The sequence below is a fragment of the Dendrobates tinctorius genome, unplaced genomic scaffold (assembly GCF_039654945.1).
Source record: "Dendrobates tinctorius isolate UK_male_01 unplaced genomic scaffold, ASM3965494v1 ptg000011l, whole genome shotgun sequence".
Classification (NCBI taxonomy): Eukaryota; Metazoa; Chordata; class Amphibia; order Anura; family Dendrobatidae; genus Dendrobates; species Dendrobates tinctorius.
Genome location: NW_027361679.1, coordinates 26,783,531 through 26,805,543, shown reverse-complemented (window position 1 = coordinate 26,805,543; position 22,013 = coordinate 26,783,531).

Here is a 22,013-nt window from a genome sequence, read left to right as displayed (position 1 = left end):
CTGCAAAAGTTATTGTGCAATTTGTCTTGAGTACGCTGATACCTGATATGTGGGGGGGAACGACTGTTTCAGCGCATGGCAGAGCTCAGAATGGAAGGAGCACCGTTTGACTTTTTCAATGCAAAATTGTCTGGAATTCAGATCGGACGCCATGTCACGTTTGGAGAGTCCCTGATGTACCTAAACAGTGGAAACCCCCTACAAGTGACCCCATTTTGGAAACTAGACCCCCCCAAGGAACTTATCTAGATATGTGGTGAGAACTTTGAACCCACAAGGGCTTTACAGAAGCTTATAACGTACAGCGGTATAGTTAAAAAATCATATTTTTTCCACAAAAATGATCTTTTCACCCCAATTTTTATTTTCCCAAGGGTAACAGGACCCTAAAAGTTATTGTGCAATTTGTCCTGAGTACGCTGATACCCCACATGTGGGGGTAAACCACTATTTGGGCGCATGGCAGAGCTCGGAAGGGAAGCAGCGCCATTTGACGTTTTTGGCTGGAATTGAGATCGGACACCATGTCGCGATTGGAAAACCCCTGATGTACCTAAACAGTGGAAACCCCCCACAAATGACACCATTTTGTAAACTAGACCCCCCAAGGAACTTATCTAGATGTGTGGTGAGCACTTTGAACCCCCCAGTGCTTCACAGAAGTTTATAACGCCCGGGCGTGAAACTAAAAAATTCGTATTTTTTCCACAAACATGATCTTTTAGTCACCATTTTTTTTATTTTCCCAAGGGTACCAGGAGAAATTGGACCCCAAAAGTTGTTGTCCAATTTGTCCTGAGTATGCTGATACCCCATATGTGGGAGAAAACTACTGTATGGGCACACGTCGGGGCTCGGAAGGGAAGCAGTGACGTTTTGGAATGCAGACATTGATGGAATGGTCTGCGGGTGTCATGTTGCCTTTGGAGAGCCCCTAATGTACCTAAACAGTGGAAACCCCCCACAATTGACCCCATTTTGAAAACTAGACCCCCCTAAGGAACGTATCTAGATGTGAGGTGAGCACTTTGAACCCCAAAAGGCTTCACAGAAGTTTATAATGCCCGGGCATGAAAATAAAAAAAATCGTATTTTTTCCACAAACATGATCAATTAGTCCCCAATTTTTTCATTTTCCCAAGGGTAACAGGAGAAATTGGACCCAAAAGTTGTTGTCCAATTTGTCATGAGTACGCTGACACCCCCATATGTGGGAGAAAACTACTGTATGGACACACGTCGGGGCTCAGAAGGGAAGCAGTGACGTTTTGGAATGCAGACTTTGATGGAATGGTCTGCGGGTGTCATGTGCGTTTGGAGAGCCCCTGATGTACCTAAACTATTGAAACTCCCCACAAGTGACCCCATTTTGGACACTAGACCCCCCACAGAACTTATCTAGATGTGTGGTGAGCACTTTGAACCCCCAAGTGCTTCACAGAAGTTTATAACGCTCGGACGTGAAAATAAAAAAATCATTTTTTTCCACAAAAATTATTTTTGCCAATTTTTTATTTTCCTAAGGGTAACAGGAGAAATTGGACCCCAAAAATTGTTTTGCAATTTGTCCTGAGTAGGCTGATGCGCTACATGTGGGGGTAAAACACTGTTTGGGCACATGGCAGAGCTTGGAAGGGAAGGGAAGCACCATTTGACTTTTTCAACTCAGAATTGGCTGGAATTGAAATCAGACGCCATGTTGCATTTGGAGAGCCCCTGATGTGCCCAAACAGTGGAAACCCCCAATTCTAACTCCAACCCGAACCCCAACACACCCCTAATCCTAATCTCAGCCCTAACCCTAGCCTAACCCTAACCGTAATGGAAAAATGGAAATAAATACTTTTTTTTATTTTATTATTTTTCCCTAACTAAGGGGGCGATAACGGGGGGTTTGATTTACTATTTATGGCGGTTTTTATGTTTGGTGGCTGTCGCACGCTAAAAGACGCTTTTTATTGTAAAAATAGTTTTTGCATCACCACATATTGAGAGCTATAATTTTTCCATATTTTGACCCACTGAGTCATGTGAGGTCTTATTTTTTGCGGGACGAGTTGACGTTTTTATTGGTACCATTTTCGGGCACGTTACATTTTTTGATCGCTTTTTATTCCGATTTTTGGGACGCAGAATGAACAAAAACCAGCGTTTCATGAATTTCTTTTGGGGGGGGTGCGTTTACACCGTTCCGAGTGCGGTAAAATTGATAAAGCGGTTTTAGTCTTCGGGTCAGTACGGTTACAGCGATACCTCATTTAGGTCGTTTATGTTTTGTCGGTTTTATGCAATGAAAACTATTTTATATAAAAAAATTATTTTTGCATTGCTTTATTCTGCGAGCTATAACTTTTTTATTTTTTCGCTGATGCTGTGTGGCGGCTCATTTTTTGCGGGACAAGATGACGTTTTCAGCGGTACCATGGATATTTATATGCGTCTTTTTGATCGCGCGTTATTACTTTGTGTTTGGCGGTATGATAATAAATAATTTTTTGCTTCGTTTTTTATTTTTATGGGGTTCGCTAAAGGGGTTAACTAATGGGACAGTTTTATAGGGCGGGTCGTTACAGACGCGGCGATACCTAATGTGTACCTTTATTATTTTTTTTTTTTTTTTTTCAAAAAATGGATTTATTTGGGGGAATATTATTTTTTTTTTGTAATTTATTTGGCGATTTTTTTAAAATTATTTTAACTTTTTTTTTATACTTTATTAAGTAGTCCCAGGTGGGACATCACTGTTCTGTGACAGACCGCTGATCTGTCACATCACAGATCAGCGATCTGTCACAGGCAGTGCACAAGGCTTCCTCATGCCTGCGCTTTGCAGGCACTGAGGAAGCCAGCTTCCTGCAGGTCCCCCGTCGCCATCTTGGATTCGGGGGCCTGCAGGAAAGGAGCCCCCGGCAGCAGCGCCGCACATTGCGCTGCCGTGGGGGGCTCAGAGAAGCACGGAGGGAGCCCCCTCCCTGCCGATGCTTCCCTTTAACCCCCGGTACACCGCGATCATGTTTGATCGTGGTGTGCAAGGGGTTAACGTGTCGGGGGCGGTCCGTGATAATCAGCTGACACCCGGCCGCGATCAGCGGCGCTCACCACGTGGGCGCCGCTGATCGCGGTAGACGTACTATCCCGTCCATGGGCATAGGGGCCCGGGTCCCATGGACGGGATAGTACGTCTGATGTCAGGAAGGGGTTAAGAGACTTGAAACTAGTCCTCCAACTCACCTGTGATGCACATAGAGTTTCACTGTAGCAGAAATAATAAAAACACCACGGTCTGGCGTTCATAGGTCTACAATGACAAGCACGGGGATACTTTGCTAAACCATCGGCGTCCAGTGATCATGTGACGGGCGCCAATGGGCGGAGTTTATGACATGCATCCTGTTTGCACAAGTTAAATGTCGCTGTCAAAGACTGACGCCGACTTAACATGCTAACAGCCACTGGTAGATTGCAATTCCACCTGCGGCTGATAGGGGCACATGACAACCGATCAAAGGGAGGGACATGTCCTATGACATACCTTTACATCAGGTCATGAAGGGGTTAATGACCAGCTAAGAGAAAGTAGGCTCATGCTCGAAAGGGGCCAATATCCATGGACCTTCCCAGCCTACCAATATCAGCCTCCAGCTGTCTGCTTACTTATTAAAATGGGGGATCCTTAAAAAAATGACATGGTATTTTTAATAACCAGCAAAGGCTAAGCAGACAGCTGCGGGCTGATATTAATAGGCTGTAAAGGTCTATGATTGGCCCCTTCCCAGCCTAATAAGACCAGCCTCCAGCCACCCCAGAAATGGTACATCCATTAGATGCACCAATTCTGATGGTTAGCGTCGGGTCTTTCCGATGCTCTGATGCGGTGACAATCAGGGTAATGGGTTTGTGGGCAACAGAGACTTCTTGAATAATGAAGGTCGCCCAGACGATCCACTCATAACGAGTGGTACCTTACTGTGATCCGACTACTTTCCACAGTTGGTCAGACCTACAAACAGATGACACTCTGCGTAGTGTACTGTTCAGGTGAGTCATAGTATCCTGATAAGGCCCCCATGGGAAGATCAGTTATGCTGTGCTCTCACTTAGGGCAGTTTAACACGTCCAGATACAGTATTTCTGATGCCGGAGATATCCATGTGGCACACGTGTGCCGCATCAGAAACTCACAGACGGCCGCTGGGGAAGCAGAACTACAGTAAGTGCTGTTCCCCTGCATGTGGTGCTGAACACGGTTGTCATTGTCCCTGCTCTGCTGGCAACAGCGCGAGCAGGGAAGAATGAAAAAAAAAAAAGCCGCCATGGGGTCCCCCTTATATTTTGAACCAACCCGACAAATCTAACAGGTGAGGGCTGCTATTCTCAGGCTGGTAAGGGGCCATGAATATGGGTCCCCCCCAGCCTAAAAACAACAGCCCACAGCTGCCCAGAAAAGGTGCATCTATTAGATGCTCCTATTCTGGAGCTTTGTCGGGTTCTTCCCACTTGCCCTGTAGTGGTGGCAAGTGGGGTAATAAGGGGTTAATGTCACCTTTCTATTGTAAGGTGACATTAAGCCCAGCTTAGTAATGGAGAGGTGTCAAAAAGACACCTGGCAAAAATTTTTTTTTTAGCAAGTTTGGAAATTTTTTTCACCACTGTGATAAAAAAAAAAAAAAAAAAAAAAAAAGAACCTAGACATGTTTGGTGTCTATGAACTCGTAATGACCTGGAGAATCATAATGGCAGGTCAGTTTTAACATGTAGTGAACCTAGCAAAAAAGAAAAACTAAAAACAAGTGTGGGATTGCGCTTTTTTTTTGCAATTTCACTGCACTGGCAATTTTTTTCCCGTTTTCTAGTACAAATGATAAAACCAATGGTGTCGTTCAAAAGTACAAATTGTCCGGAAAAAAATAAGCCCTCACATAAGCCATATTGACAGAGGAATAAAAAAAAAAAGTTATGGCTTTGGGAATGAGGAGAGCGAAAAACAAAAATGCAAAACTGAAAATAGCTCCTGGGGTTAATGTACAATGTACCCCATCTTGATGGAAAAAAACAAATATAGAAATTTTTGCAAATTTATTAAAAAAGAACAAAATATCACATGGTCATAAGTATGCAGACCTTTTGCTCAGTCATATTTAAGTCACATGCTGTCCATTTCCTTGTGATCATCCTTGAGATGGTCCTACTCTTTCATTGGAGTCCAGCCGTGTTTAATTAAACTGATAGGACTTGATTTGGAAAGGCACACACCTGTCTTAAGGCGAGGGAAAAAAAAAAAAAAAAAAAAAAAAATAAAAATCGAACCAAAGTCAGCTCACTCTTCTGTGAAGTCTTCATTAAGAAGCTGGCATTCAGCACGGTTCGATAGAGCAAACGTACTTGGGAAGAGAGGGAAAAAAAAAAAAAAAAAAAAAAACAGCGAGTACATAGCAGACTAAAATATAACCTTTAATCCATTATGTTAAAACATGAATGGCACAGGATTGCCGGGCATGTAGAAAAACACTTCAGAAACAGATGACGCGTTTCGACATGTCTTCATCAAGATCCGTCAAAAAAACAAGGCAAAAAAACAAATGCTTTATCATCATACCACCAAACAAAAAGTGGAATACAACGCGATCAAACAGACGGCTATAAACATGGTACCACTGAAAACGTCATCTTGCCCCGCAAAAAACAAGCCCCCAACTCCACCATAAAAATAAAGTTATAGCTCTCAGAACAAAAAGATACAAAAATAATTTTTTGTGTAAGAGTTTTTATTGTATAAAAGCGCCAAAACATAGAAACTCCTCGTCCCACAAAAAACAAGACCTCACATGACTCTGTGGGCCAAAATATGAAAAATTATAGCTGTCAAAATACGGTGATGCAAAAATTTTTTTGCAATAAAAAGCGTCTTGGTAAAATAAAAAAATTTGACCTGAAGTTAATTTTTTTATGAAAAGTTAAATATTCATTTTTATTTTTAACATTCCAAAAATTCCTGTGAAGCACCTGAAGGGTTAATAAACTTCTTGAATGTGGTTTTGAGCACCTTCAAGGGTGCAGTTTTTAGAATGGTGTCACTTTTGGGTATTTTCTATCATATAGACCTCTCAAAGTGACTTCAAATGAGATGTGGTCCCTAAAAAAAAAAAAAAAAAATGGGAATGAGAAATCGCTGGTCAATTTTAACCCTTATAACTTCCTAACAAAAAAAACTTTTGGTTCCAAAATTGTGCTGATGTAAAGTAGATGTGTGGGAAATGTTACTTAAGTACTCTGATTTAAGGGCATGAAAATTCAGTTTGAAAGTTGCAAAATTTTCAAAATTTTTGCCAAATTTCCGTTTTTTAACAAATAAACGCAAGTCATATCAAAGAAATTTTACCACTGTCATGAAGTACAATATGTCATGAGAAAACAATGTCTTAGAATCGTAGAGTTGGAAGGGACCTCCTGGGCTATTTGGTCCAACCTGCTCAAAGCAGGATTCGCCAAATCATCCCAGACAGATGTCTGTCCAGCCTCTGTTTGAAAACTTCTATTGAAGAACTTACCACCTCTCATGGCGGCCTGTTCCTCTCATTGATCACTCTGTCAAAAATGTTCTAATATCTAATGTCTCCTCCCATTCAGTTTCATCCCATTGCTTCTAGTCTTTCCTTGTGCAAATGAGAATAAAGATGATCCTTCTACAATGTGACAGCCCTTGAGATATTTGTAGACAGCTATTAAGTCTCCTCTCAGTCTTCTCTTCTTCAATCTAAACATTCCCAAATCCTGCAACCTTTCCTCATAAGACAGGGTTTGCAGACCGGTCACCATTCTGGTTGCTCTTTTCTGAACTTGCTCCAGTTTGTTGATGTCTTTTTTTAAAATGTAGTGCCCAAAACTGGACACCGTATTCCAGATGAGGTCTGACCAAAGAGGAGTAGAGGGCAATAATGACTTCACGTGATCTAGACTGTATGCTTCTGTTAATACATCCTAGAATTGCATTTGCCTTTTTTGCTGCTGCATCACACTGATGACTCATATAAGTCTTTTTCACATGTGCTTTTGCTTAGCCCTATTTCTCCCATTCTGCATATGCTTTTTTCATTTTTATTGCCCGGATGTAGTACTTTGCATTGTTCCCTGTTAAAAACCATTCTGTTAGTTGCTGCCCACTGCTCCAGTTTATTTATATCTTTTTGAATCCTCTCTCTCTTCTCTAGTATTAGCTATCCCTCCTAGCTTTTTGTCATCAGCAAATTTAATCAGCTTACCCTCTATTCCTTCATCTAAATCATTGTTAAAGATGTTGAACAATACAGGGCCCAGGACAGAGCCCTGTGGTACCCCACTTGAGACATTCTTCCAACTGGATGTGCAGCCATTTACGACCACTCTTTGGGTCCGATCACTAAACCAGTTATGAATGCACTTAACAGTTGCCTTTGTCCATTCCATACTTAGTCATTTTTTCAATAAGGATTGTGAGAGATACTTTGTCAAATGCTTTGCTGAAGTCAAGATATACTATACAGCATTTCCCGGGATCCATGGAAGCGTTCCAGAGTTATTACCACATAAAAAAGACAGTGATCAGAATTGTAAAGATTGGCCTGGTCATTAACATGCAAACCACCTTTGGGGGTAAAGGGGTTAATTGTATGTTGGGGGGTGACTACTGTTCGCATGTAAAATTGTAATGCCCAATAAGGGCTTGGAAAATGAGGATATGACAATATTCCTTCCATGCACACCTTCCATTTGTAAATCCAAAAATGAAATAGAAGACAAATTAGCAGTGTGTGTAAAGAAAATTGGTTATAATTAAGGTACCGGATGAATTCTGGTATGGCAAGATACATCACCAGAATAAATGATCAATGTGTCATCAATGTATCTGCTATACCAGAAAATGTGACAAAAAAAGGATTGTCAATAGTGTACAAAAACAATAAGCCATCACTAAATTGGCGAGTATTTCCAACCCATCGACTCTCCTCTGCATTGTAAATAGCACTGGCTGTCAAAGCAAAAATAATTATGGTTCATCAGAAAGTGTGTAACCTGGATCATATACATGCACAAATCAGATGAAAAATCACTTTAAATGATATTCAAGTGCCTCGACAGCCACATTTTGAGGAATGGACATATACAGAGGTGTTACAACTTAATCATGAAAAAAATCACTCCAGATGATGTCAGTAAATTGATCCAATGTATAAATATATATCGTGGCACTACTATATGGATGCTGAAGTAGGTTACCCAAACCCCCGATAAATAGTAAGAAAAACTTGGCACTCAACTTGAGTCTTAATCTGTTAATTTTTATTCTGCAGTCGGCAATGAAACGTTTTGGTCCCACGAGTACCTTCTTCAGTCTGACTGCTTGACGTAGAAGAAGCGAGGATAAGAATAAAGATGAAGAGACAAACTGGTAGAAAGTATTCAATTGCCTGCTAATAATCAAGCCAAAAACAGGCAGGTATTTATATTCAATAAAGATTAATTGCCTTCTCTATGATAGAGACTATATCGCAACTGTTGACAAATTGTGCAGCTTGAACTCCGTTTAGGAGCTGTGCTAAATGCGTGTTGTAACTACATAGTTGCTGCTGTATGCTAGCGGCAGTGGTGGTCAGTGGGTTCCCCCAAAAGAGAATTGATCTGACCTCTGTGTCAGTGTCCATAACCACAAGGCCACCTGTAATGTTTTCGGACTTTTATGCTAGATCCGTTATCTTCGCATTTAGTGTGTCGGCCATCTTGTTTCCTGGACTGTGCAGTGACTTTTGCCCTCAACCAATATGGAGTCCTCAGCTTGTCGTTGGCCATCTTGTTTCCTGGCATGTGCAGTGACTTTGCCCTCAAATAACATGGAGTACTCAGCTATGATGTCCCTGCCCTGTTTCCTGCCAATTGTCCTTTTAATCAGCTCCAGCTGATTCACCTGTGCTCCTGAATCAGCTCTATTCCCAGTTTGTGACTTGGTCTGTGAAGCCTGGATCTCCTCTGCTTGGAACCATTTGTGGACACAGAACCCTTCTGCTTGCCAGCTACTTCTGACAGGAAAGTAATGGACTCTGAATATCGTTGGTTGTTTGCCTAACTCTGCTTTTACCTGGACCCCCCAGGCTCAAGAAGCATTTTCCCGCCTGAAACAGAAATTCACCACGGCACCTATTCTGGTGCATCCTAACCCTGAACGTGCCTTCATAATAGAGGTGGATGCCTCAGACAGTGCCATTGGAGCTATCCTCTCCCAGAGGACAGGCGAGAAAGAAGTCTTACATCCCTGTGCTTTCTTTTCTCGGCGGTTGTCTCCTGCAGAACGAAACTATGACGTGGGTAATAGAGAATTGTTGGCCATCATCGCAGCCTTCAAAGAATGGAGACACCACCTTCAGGGAGCTGCACAGCAGATAATCGTCTTGACTGACCACCGCAATCTCGAGTTTATCAGATCGGCTAAGTGTTTGACTCCTCGCCAGGCTCGTTGGAGTCTTTTTTTAAACCAATTCAGTTTTGTTATCTCTTATAGACCAGGATCGCGTAATGGAAAGGCCGATGCGTTGTCTAGACTCTACTCAGATGAAACTATCCCACTCACGTTTCATAAGACTGTTATCTCTGATTCCAGGTTCCTGGGGGTGATCCATAATCAAGACTTGCTTAACGATATCAAGGAAGCATACCATACGGATCCCTGGTTGGCACAACCATCTTGTGAAGTAAGTCTTGTATATAAGAATGGTGTGTGGATTCAGGGGCAACGCCTGTATATTCCTGAAGCGGCCAGAGGGAAAGTACTGCAACTCGTCCACGATTCTAAAATAGCGGGGCATAGAGGAGTTCTGAAGACTCAAGAATTCCTGTCTCGCTTCTTTTGGTGGCCCACGTACAGAAGAGACGTTCTGGATTATGTCACTTCTTGTGAAGTCTGTGCTAGATGCAAGACTCCACGTTCGTCGCCTACAGGTCTTTTACAACCCCTACCCATTCCCACCCGTCCATGGGGATCCATATCAATGGACTTCATTGGGGAGCTGCCAACCTCTCAAGGGAAGAACACAGTTCTAGTGGTGGTGGATCGGTTAACAAAGGCAGCCCATTTTATTCCGTGTGTGGGTTTACCCACTGCGAAACACACATCGGACTTGATCATCCAAAATGTGTTTCGTCTGCATGGCGTACCGGATGAGGTTGTATCTGATCGAGGGGTGCAATTCACTTCAAAGTTTTGGCAGCACTTCTGTGCTGCGTTAAACATCAAAGTTAATCTATCTTCTGCCTTTCATCCGCAGACAAATGGACAGACTGAGCGGACTAACCAGACCCTAGAACAGTATCTCCGCTGTTTTATCTGCCACCTACAAGATGACTGGGTGGATTTGCTCCCACTGGCTGAATTCTCTTACAACAATTCGCAGAGCGCTTCCACTAAGTTGTCACCCTTTTATGCCAATTTGGGTTATCATCCTAACATCCTTCCTCGATTTCCCATAGACACACCTCTCCCAGCTGTAGCCGACAGAATCACATCTCTACAACAGAACCTTGATCTACTTAAGAGGAATCTGGAATCCGCTCAGGACAGGTATAAAAAATCGGCAGATAGGTTTCGTAAACCTGCACCAACCTTCAAGGTAGGAGATTTGGTTTGGCTGTCAACTAAGAACCTTAAGATGAGAGTACCATCATCCAAATTGGGTCATAAGTACATCGGGCCTTATAAGATTACTAAGCTTGTCAGTAACGTTGCCTGTCGCCTTCAACTGCCGAGATCTATGAGGATTCACCCTGTGTTTCATGTTTCTCTACTGAAGGCTGCAACTCCCAATTCTTTCCCTGGTCGTTCTTCTTCCCCTCCTGCTCCGGTCCTCATCGATGGCCAGGAGGAGTTTGTCGTGGAAAGGATCCTGGACTCCAGGTTGCGTAGAAACGGGGTGCAATACCTGGTACAGTGGCAAGGCTATTCTTCTGAGGACAACTCGTGGGAACCAGCCTCCAATCTCCATGCGCCTCGTTTACTCCGCCAGTTCCATCAGAGGTACCCGGGAAAGCCTGGACTGGGGCCATCCGGAGGCTGTCCTTAAGGGGGGAGTAATGTAATGTTTTCGGACTTTTATGCTAGATCCGTTATCTTCGCATTTAGTGTGTCGGCCATCTTGTTTCCTGGACTGTGCAGTGACTTTTGCCCTCAACCAATATGGAGTCCTCAGCTTGTCGTTGGCCATCTTGTTTCCTGGCATGTGCAGTGACTTTGCCCTCAAATAACATGGAGTACTCAGCTATGATGTCCCTGCCCTGTTTCCTGCCAATTGTCCTTTTAATCAGCTCCAGCTGATTCACCTGTGCTCCTGAATCAGCTCTATTCCCAGTTTGTGACTTGGTCTGTGAAGCCTGGATCTCCTCTGCTTGGAACCATTTGTGGACACAGAACCCTTCTGCTTGCCAGCTACTTCTGACAGGAAAGTAATGGACTCTGAATATCGTTGGTTGTTTGCCTAACTCTGCAACTATCCTGCTACTGCACTACTTGTATGAAGTAATACAAGAAATGCTTAAGAAGCTTATGTCTCATGTGTCTTATTATACCCATGCGTTAGACTCTAGATAGACTGTATACCATATGACACCACCCTTGTCAGCCATTTTAATTCAAGCATGGGCTTCAATTCTTTAACTGCTGCAGACTGAAGGATTTAAATTGGAATGTTGTTTGGTACTCGGCTAGTTTCACATTTGCGCACGGCCACCGCTAAGCCCCGCCCACGCCTCCTCCGGTAGCTCCGCCTACCGGCGCATGACGCTGCATGCGTCCCCTATCTATCATTGGGGGCGCAGGCCGTGCGCAGTATGCGTTTGGCTGCGCATGCGTCCGTTTCACGGTGCACCGAGCGCAACCAAACTGCAGCAGGTTGCGTTTGGCGCTGGTCGGCGCACCGTGACCAGGAAGCATGCGCAGCCAAACGCATACTGCGCACAGCCTGCGCCCCCATTGATAAAGATAGGGGACGCAGGACGCATGCAGTGTCATGCGCCGGTAGGCGGAGCTACCGGCAGAGGCGCGGCAGGGCTTAGCGGCGGCCGTGCGCAGGCCTTCGCTGCGCTCAAAAGCGCAAATGTGAAACTAGCCTTAGTAATCACGTCCAAATGTCTTAACTCTCTTTCCATAAGTTTGAAAACGATCAGTCAACCCTAGAGTAGACAGGGTAAAAAGGGGTTTCTGGTGGCCAAATGTGAAGTTAATATTCACAGTCTTCTTATTTGGTGAACTAATTGTATGTAAATCCTGAAGATCTCTCAGAGCAACTTGTACCGCACATTTTAATTTCCAAAATTCATTATCAGGAACAGAAAAATTCTGATCACTTACCATGCACTCGGTTGAAAAAAAAATGTTTAACTGTAAGATTCCCGATGAACTTATTATGATGTCCAAAAGTGTTTGAAATAAATTGTTGATCCAGCACAAGATCCAAACCAAGGGATAATACGTCAATTTGTGTCATAGTCAAAGCATGATCAGATAGATTTAAAACACTAAGTGATGTCTCTGGTTTCAAAAATTCTTCCTGCGACGGATGGTCATTCCTGTTGAGTTTGAAATGTTTACAGCCTCTGCCCTTTTACGTTTGACAAAATGCGATTATTTGGTTTGCGATGATATGAGACTTCACTTGGAGTGACTTCAACATGAGCTTCAATAGAATTGACATCCAGGGATTCCTCATCCGATGAACTAAAAGAAACATGTAAGGCCTCTTTCACACATCAGTATTTTTGATCAGTATTTGTACGCCAAAACCAGGAGTGTCTCCAAAACAAAGAACAGACATCAGTCTTTCAATTATATTTTTTTCTTGGTAAGTTCCATTCCTGGCTTTGGCATACAAACACTGATCCAAAATACTGACCAAATACTGACATGTGAATGAGCCCTAAGCCACATGTATTTTTTAGGTCACTCCACAAATTCTCAATTGGTTTGAGCTGGCCACTTCATAATATCAATTTAGTTGGTCTGGACCCAGGATGTGGCTTCTTCAGCATAATACAACATGACCTCTTCCAGTATTTTGATATATTTAAATTGGTCCATGTTGCCTGGTATGTGAAAAATGGCCTCAGCTTTATAGTATGAGAAACATCCCCAAACCTTTATGCTTGCACCTCATGGTTTACAGACTTCAGTGTACTGTGCCTTGAATTCAATGTTTATGGGTCTTCTCTAAACGGTCTGTGGCCTTTAGACCCAAATAAGAACAATCTTGCTCTCATCTGACCATAGAATGTTGCGTCACTTCTCTTTAGGCCAATCAACGTGTTCTTTGGCAAACTGTAAATTTTTCAACACTTTTTAAGCAATGGTACTTTACGAGGGTTTCTTACAAATATTTAGGCTCCACGTAGGCGCCTTCTGATGGTTGCAGGACTGAAAGGTAACTGAAGCTCTTCCTTGAACTCCCTGGAGCTATCATTGGATGCTTCTTTGCCATTCTTGCGGTAGGAAAAGTAATACTACCATCCACTTAGATCATAGAATCGCATTTTCAGGTTTTGTTTTCAATTTTAAAGCACTGAACACTATTTTTTAGCTGAACAGCCAATTACTTCCAGCACTTATGTTTTCCCCTCTCCAATCAATGTCTTGATCAGTTCTTTCTCCTTCAGTACAATGGGGAACGACCCTTTATACGCACTGAGCAAGGGCTAAAACCAGCAAGTACATTTGATGCTCTTTTAAATAAGGGTCATAATTGACACCTGTTTTTTCACAGAATGAATTACCTCACTAATTGAAGTCTGCATTGCTATTAATTAGAACACCCCTTAGTCAATTACACCCTATTAGAAGTGTGCATGTCATGACTGTTGATTCTTTTGGCTGCCCATTACTCACCTACACCTAGTCAATAATTTTTTCCTGTTGTATGATCTTTTCTGCCCAAAAAAGTAAAACACATTAGTGATATCTATTATAAACACAACGGTACTTCCACCATATGACCTTTGAAAATACGGACCAGCATTTTTGTTAAGCACAGTTCAAAAAAATCAATTCAGAAGTACTTACCACTAAAGTTACACTCCCTTTCGTCACCTGAAGAAATGATGTAAAACTTTGGCTACCAACATAAACAGTGTTCCTGGAGTACGAGCAATTTTACGAGTGTAAATGCTATTTCAGGCAATTAATACATATACAGCTCTGGCAAAAATTAAGAGACCACTTTCAAATGTTCAGTTTGTTTGATTTTTCTCTTTATGTTTATTTCCCCATGTATGCAGAAATTTCCTGAGTAAAAACCGGACTCCTTCCCAGGAAAAACGCTTTTTTTGCACGTTTTTTACCGGAGCATCCACATTCTCATATGGTTGGAAAAGCGTTTTTTTCCGCAAAATTGATGAACATGCTGCGTTTTCTTACCGCGATGCATTTTTTTTTTGCAGGGAAAAACGCATCATGTGCACAAAAATTGCAGAATGCATTATAAGAATGGGATGCTTAATGTATGCGTTTAAGCGTTTTTGCATGGAAAAACGCTTAAAAAAGGCTAATGTGGGCACACAGAATATAGGTATAGTTTTGAGTAAAATGTAAAATTGTTCTTTTAGTCTACAAACTTCTGATATGTCTTCAAATTTCCAAGCAATATTGTTTTTTTTCTGAAAAGGAGAAATGGTCAAAATTAAAAAAAAACAGTGCTTTCAGACCTCAAATAATGCAAAGAAAACAAGTTCTTAATCATTTAAAAATAAAAATACTAATGTTTTAACACAGGGAGAGTTCAGAAATCAATATTTTGTGGAATAACCATGATTTTTAATCACAGCTTTCATGCGTCTTGACATGCTCTCCACCAGTCTTTCACACTGCTTCTGGTGCAAAAAATTAAGCAATTCTTTGTTTGATGGCTTGTGACTATCCATCATCCTCTTGATTGCATTCCAGGTTTTCAGTGGGGTTCAGGTCTGGAGAATGGGCTGGCCATGACAGGGTTTTGATGTGGTGATCTCAATTTTTGCCAGAGCTGTACATTCAACTTTTAAGTCAATGCTTTAATACTAGCAGTGACTAAGGCCTCATTCAAACGTCTGTGTTCCATCCTGTTTTTCCCGGATAAAAAACACAGTCTATGGTACTATTCACATGTCCATTTTTTTTCACAGACCGTGTGTCCATGAATACTCGTGTCTAAATGTTAATTTGTTCCAGTATCACGGATGAAAGGCCAATACGAATCTATGGGTCCGTGAAAACCACGTACAACAGAGAACACAGATGGCAACCGTGTGTAGACTAGATTTAAAAACTAGACGATAAGCTTTGTAATTTATTCATCCATGAAAAATACTGGACACACAGATGGCACAGACACGTGGACCATACACTGATGACACCAGTACCACTTTTTCACGTAAATGTATAACAGACATTTTAAAGAGGTCTTACACAAACTCCACATGGCTTCTGTATTTCAGAATTGTATGTTCAGTCTATTATCTGAATTGGTTCAGTGAGCTTAAGTTCTTTATAGTCTCGATTTCACAACACAACCTGTGTGTATATTAAATCTTAGACCTGATGTGGCTTGTATACTTACAGTGAACATCCAGGTCATTATCAGGGTCATAAAACCATTCTAGAAGGAGCTGTTAGTCATATCAGGTGGGCACAAGATTATACAGCCATTCTAGCATGGATTTTTGGATTTTACATTAGAGCAGCGTTCCCCAACTCCAGTCCTCAAGGCCCACCAACAGATCATGTTTTCAGGATTTCCTTAGTATTGAACAGATGAAGCAATTATCACCTGAGCAATACTAAGGAAATCCTGAAAACACGATCTGTTGGTGGGCCTTGAGGACTGGAGTTGGGGAACCCTGCATTAGAGCATCCTTATTCGGTCTAAAAAATCTATTAAACTATGTATGCTGTTTGTATTGGGATATCTGACAGATCTAGTTTAAAAGCTCGATCCATTTTGAGTATTCTTGTAACGGCCTGCAGATGCCATTTTTTTTTTACATGATGAAAAAAAAAAAAGTAACACGTTTTTGCATTTGTACAAAAAATAGATGCTGTATAGTGATTATACAGGTGTTTCTTTCCTCTCAACCCTTTTGTGACCAGCTTAAAACTAATGACTTTTTGTTCCCTATTTTTGCCTTTCCTATTTTCAGCAGCCATAATTTTTTGGCCTCTGGGACCGCTGTCTACTGGTAATCTTTTTAAATAAACGTTAAAACCTTTTTAGAAGTACATGTAATTTAAAAAAATGTTCACAACAAATACTAAACACCATTGATGGCTTAGATTTTTTTCTGTTTTCATGTCAAACCGAACCTGTTGAAAAAATAAGCAAGCTCACCATGCCAATATTGTTTGAGAGCCATCGAAAAGTTGGTGAACGGGTGCCAATTCCTGATGGTGAAGCTCAGTTCATTTATAAGTAAGGGTGTAGTGTGCGCCAGAAACACAAGGTTTCATCAACCTGATGGATCCTCCTGTTCTAATAAGATTAATTTTGTGGATGAAGTGCCAGAAAATCCATTTTTCTTTGTGAAATAACCTGTTGAATTTAATTTCCCTGGTCATTAGTCATGTGGATATTTAATGTGTATGTTTGTTTTGTTAAATGTATGCAATGAAATGTTATCGAAGTGGGTTTTTATTTTTTGTCATGGTAGATTTCCTTTTTTTTTTCCAGATGCTTTATACATATATAAGGAGATCATAAAAGATATCTGGAGAAGTTTTATTTCTATTTAATTTTTTAGCATTGTAACTTGAGCGTCCATAGCTCTTGCTGTGCCAGGCTCCAAGGGCAGAGCGGATCTCTGTCTAAGAACCAGTAGCGCAAGCATCGGCAACGTCGATGCTTTTGTTCACTAAATAGCACTCCATGAGCCCAGTATAGCCATCAAAAGTGTCCAGAAACTGCCCTTGAGAGTCCCCTCATCACTGTAAATTTACGTTTCCAATTTTATAAAAAGTGTTTTTTTTTTTAATAAGTACAACAAAATGACTGCTTTTTTTAGAACTGTAATCTTATGATGGCATTTTAATTCAATATACAAATTTTTACATACCCCTGCAGAATTTTTGCTTTCTTGGCTTTTCAGAGCCGCATAACCAGTTACCATAGGGAACAATGATGTACTAGTCCAAATCAATAAAACATTATATCTTTATTATTGGAAAATATAAAATTGACACAGGTAGAAAAAGGAAACTGGGAAAATACATAAACTTACATCATAGTTGTGGATATCTGCTGCAATGGGGCACCCCCCCCAAAAAAAAAAAAAAAGTGAATACCCTAGCCAGTAAGCAATAAATACATCACCATGTTATTAATTGATAAATGCACAATCAAATAAACATGTAGTATATTTGATACCAACATTAACTTCACTTATAGAGAATCCATCATCTCTCCCCATATAAGCTACGGTACTTTGATAGTTGGTAATATTTACCTAAAAAAATTATGCACAGTGTGCAGCTACGGGTAAGGATCCAGAGGAGTGTGTGCCCGCCCCAACGCACGTTTCGGTCTTGCCTTCATCAGAGAATATGAATGATAACACCAAAACTTTCTCCACTCATAGTTAGTGGTTGGGTGAAGCCATTTATTGTCAAACTACTGTTTTCACTTTTTAAATCACAATGACAACCCAAAACATCCAAATGACCCGGATCAAAAGTTCACATACCCCATTTCTTAATATCATGTATTGCCCCGCTAACATGAATGACAGCTTGAAGTTATTTGTGGCAGTTGTGGTGTATGAGGTTCTTTATTTTCTCAGATGGTAAAGCTGCCCACTCATCTTGGCAAAAAGCCTCCAGTTCCTGTAAATTCCTGGGCTGTGTAGCTTGAACTGCGAGCTTGAGTTCTCCCCAGTGTGGCTCAATGATATTGAGGTCAGGAGACTGAGATGGCCACTCCAGAACCTTTACTTTGTTCTGCTGCAGCCAATGACAGGTCGACTTGGCCTTGTGTTTTGTATCGTTATGTTGGAACGATCAAGTATGTCCCATGCGCAGCTTCCGGGCTGATGATGGCAAATTTGCCGATAACGTGCTGCATTCATCTTTCCTTCAACTTTAACCAAGTTTCCTGTGCCTTTGTAGCTCACACATCACCCAAAACATCAGCAATCCACCTACGTGCTTTACAGTAGAAATGGTATTCCTTTCATCATAGGCCTTGTTGACCTCTCTCCAAATGTAATGTTTATGGTTGTTGGCAAAAAATTCAATTTTCGCCTCATAACTACAAATTACCTTGTTCCATAAGTTTGAGGCTTGTGCTGTTTTGCGTATTGTAGCAGAGATACTTTGTGGCTTTTGCTCAGTAATGGCTTTCTTCTGGCAACTCGACCATGCAGCCCATTCTTCAAGTGCCACCTTATTGTAAATCTTGAAACCACCACACCACTAGTTTTCGGAGAGAGTCCAGTATTTCAGCTGATGTTTTTTGTGGGTTTTTCTTTGCATCCCGAACATTTTTCTTGGCAGTTGCGGACACAATTTTTGTTAGTCTACCTGACCGTGGTTTTGTTTTTACAGAGCCCCCAATTTTCCATTTGTTAATCAGTTTGAACGCTGCTGACTGGCACTACCAATTTCTTGATATCGATATCTTTTTGTATCCCTCTCCTGTTTTATACAGTTCAACTAACTTTTCCCGTAGATCCATTGACAATTCTTTCCCCATGACTCACAATCCAGAAACGTCAGTGGCTGGATGAAAGATGCAAGAGTCTGTCTGGATCCCAGAAACTCACTCAGATTGTATGTGCACACACACACACACACACACACACACACACACACTGATTACAAGCACACATGTCACAGGTGAGTATGTTACCTTTTGGTAGCCATTCAAACCCATATGTGTCAACTTCTGTGCATGTTATCAGGCCAAAATCACCAGGGTAACTTTTGATCAGGGTGATTTGGATGTTTTGGGTTGTCATTAAGAGAAAACAGTAGTTTGACAATAAATGGCTTCACGCAACCACTAACCATGAGTGGAGAAAAAGTTTTGGCGCTATCATTCATATTCTCTGAAAAAGGACAAGAAAGCAAAAACTCTTTCGGGGTTTGTAAAATTTTGAGCACAGCTGTAATGCCAGTACATTGTAATACAAATTACATATGGCAGTAAAGTGTTCCTACACATAGAAATATTTACTGGAATCTTTTGGTATTTTCTTTAACCCCTTCACGACCCATGACGCCTACATAGGCGTCATGAAAAATCGTGCCCAAACGACCCATGACGCCCCCGTAGGCGTCATGCTATAAATAGCGTTCCTGGCGGGTCGGGTGACCGGGGTCATTGAAATGTCACCCGACCCGCAGATACAGGACAACATGCAGTTAAGCCCAGGGGGGGTGGCTTTGCACCCACGTGGTTAGGATCGCTCTGATTGGCTGTTTTACTTTTAACAGCCAATCAGAGCAATAGTAATATTTCATCAATGAAAATTGATGAAATATTACAATCCAGCCATGGCAGATGCTGCAGTAGCATCGGACATGGCTGGAAACACCGATTCGACCCCACCCCCACCGGCAATCGCCCCCCCGCCACTGAATGACAGCAGATTCCATTCTTTCATTTTGATCACTCACAGTGATCAAAATGAAATAAAAAGTAAATAACCCCCCCCGAATATCACCCCCATAGGTAGGCACAACTAATAAAAGAAAATATTTTTATTTTTCAGTGAGGGTTAGGGATGCAAAGAGGGATGGAATTAGGGATGGAATTAAGGTTATGGTTGGGATTAGGGGTGTGTTGGGGTTAGGGTTATGGTTGGGATTAGGGATGTGTTGGGGTTAGGGATGTGGTTAGGGTTGAAGTTAGAATTGATGGGTTTCCACTGTTTAGGCACATCAGGGGGTCTCCAAACGCGACATGGTGCAACCATTGATTCCAGCCAATTTTGTGTTCAAAAAGTAAAACGGTGCTTCCTTCCTCCCAAGCCCCGACGTGTGCCCAAACAGTGGTTTACCCCAACATATGGGGTATCAGCATACTCAGGAAAAATTGCACAACAACTTTTGGGGACTAATTCCTCCTCTTACTCTTCGGAAAATAAAAAATTGGGGGCTAAAAAATTATTTTTGTGGAAAAAAAATGATTTTTTCATTTTCACGTCTCTGCATTATAAACTTCTGTGAAGCACTTGGGGGTTCAAAGTGCTCACAACACATCTACATAAGTTCCTTGGAAGGTCTAATTTCCAAAATGGGGTCACTTGTGGGGGGTTTCCACTGTTTAGGCACATCAGGGGCTCTGCAAACGTAATGACGACCGCAGACTATTCCATCAGTCTGCATTTCAAAACGTCACTACTTCCATTCCGAGCCCTGACGTGTGCCCAAACAATGGTCCCCCCCCACATATGGGGTACCAGCGTACTCAGGACAAACTGGACAACAACCTTTGGGGTCCAATTTCTCCTGTTACCCTTGTGAAAAAAAAATTGCGGGCTAAAAATCATTTTTTTTTTTTTAGGAAAATTGTGGACTAAAAAATATTTTTTTTAGGGAAAAAATGTTTTTTTGTTTTCATGGCTCTGCGTTATAAACTTCTGTGAAGCACCTTGCTCACTATGCATCTAGATAAGTTCCTTAGGGGGTCTAGTTTCCAAAATGGGGTCATTTGTGGGGGAGCTCCAAAGTTTAGGCACACAGGGGATCTCCAAGCACGACATGGTGTCCGCCAACGATTGGAGCTAATTTTAATTTCAAAAAGTCAAATGGCGCTCTTTCCCTTCTGAGCCGTGCGCCCAAACAGTGGTTCCCCCCCACATATGGGGTACCAGCGTACTCAGGACAAACTGGATAACAACTTTTGTGGTCCAATTTCTCCTGTTACCCTTGTGAAAATAAAAAATAGTGTGCTAAAAAATCATTGAGGAAAAAAAATGATCTTTTATTTTCACTGCTCTACGTTATAAACTTTTGTGAAGCACTTGGGGGTTCAAAGTGCTCACTACACATCTAGATAAGTTCCTTAAGGGGTCTAGTTTCCAAAATGGTGTCACTTGTGGGGGAGCTCCAATGTTTAGGTACACAGGGGCTCTCCAAATGAGACATGGTGTCCAATAACGATTGGAGCTAATTTTCCATTCAAAAAGTCAAATGGTGCTCCTTCCCTTCCGGACCCTGCCGTGCGCTCAAACAGATTAATAATGTGCTCATGACAAATTGTCATCATAAATAATGTATAGCCTAATAGCGCAAAGAGTATTTAAGACATATGGCAAAAAGTGGACCTATCGCAACCTGAAACACATGAGCAAAAGCTCCAAAAACGAGACAATCCAGGTCCACAAATTGATATAATAAAATATATGAATTTATTGGCATATATAATAATAATTTAATACATACAAGGACATAGCAAAGGAAGGGGAGACAGATACTGTCACATCCAAAACCACATGGATAACAAAAAGGGGCTGGAATAAGATAGCCCAACTGGCAGATATTATAATATACTCATATACAAAGTAGAGATCATGAGAATCCACAGGGAGATGTAGTAATCACTACACTGTGCTCATTTTATGCAAGTTACCAAGAGGCCACCAAGGAGCGTCATGACGAAAACCAAGTAAATACAGTGTACCTGAGGACAGTTGCCAGTGGCTACCAACATCCAGACACCCACCCCGACGTGCGTTTCGGAGGGTCAGTCCTTCATCAGGGGGCGTGACAGAGCAAAACAAGCGCTGTATATGTACCGGCAAAAACCGGAAGTGGCGACGCCGTCTGACTGGAAGTGACGCATCCGCCATCCCAGCTCCCACCGTGGCGAGCGGCATCGACGTCATGCAGCAGGGAATCACCAAGGCAACCCCTGAAGCATGGAGACGCCGAGAGCCGCGCGACAGTGAGGGTGCGTGACACGCATGCGTCACGTCAGCGGAGGGGCCACTTAGGAATCAAAATGAGGTAATGCGGCATATAAGGAAATGGTAACAAC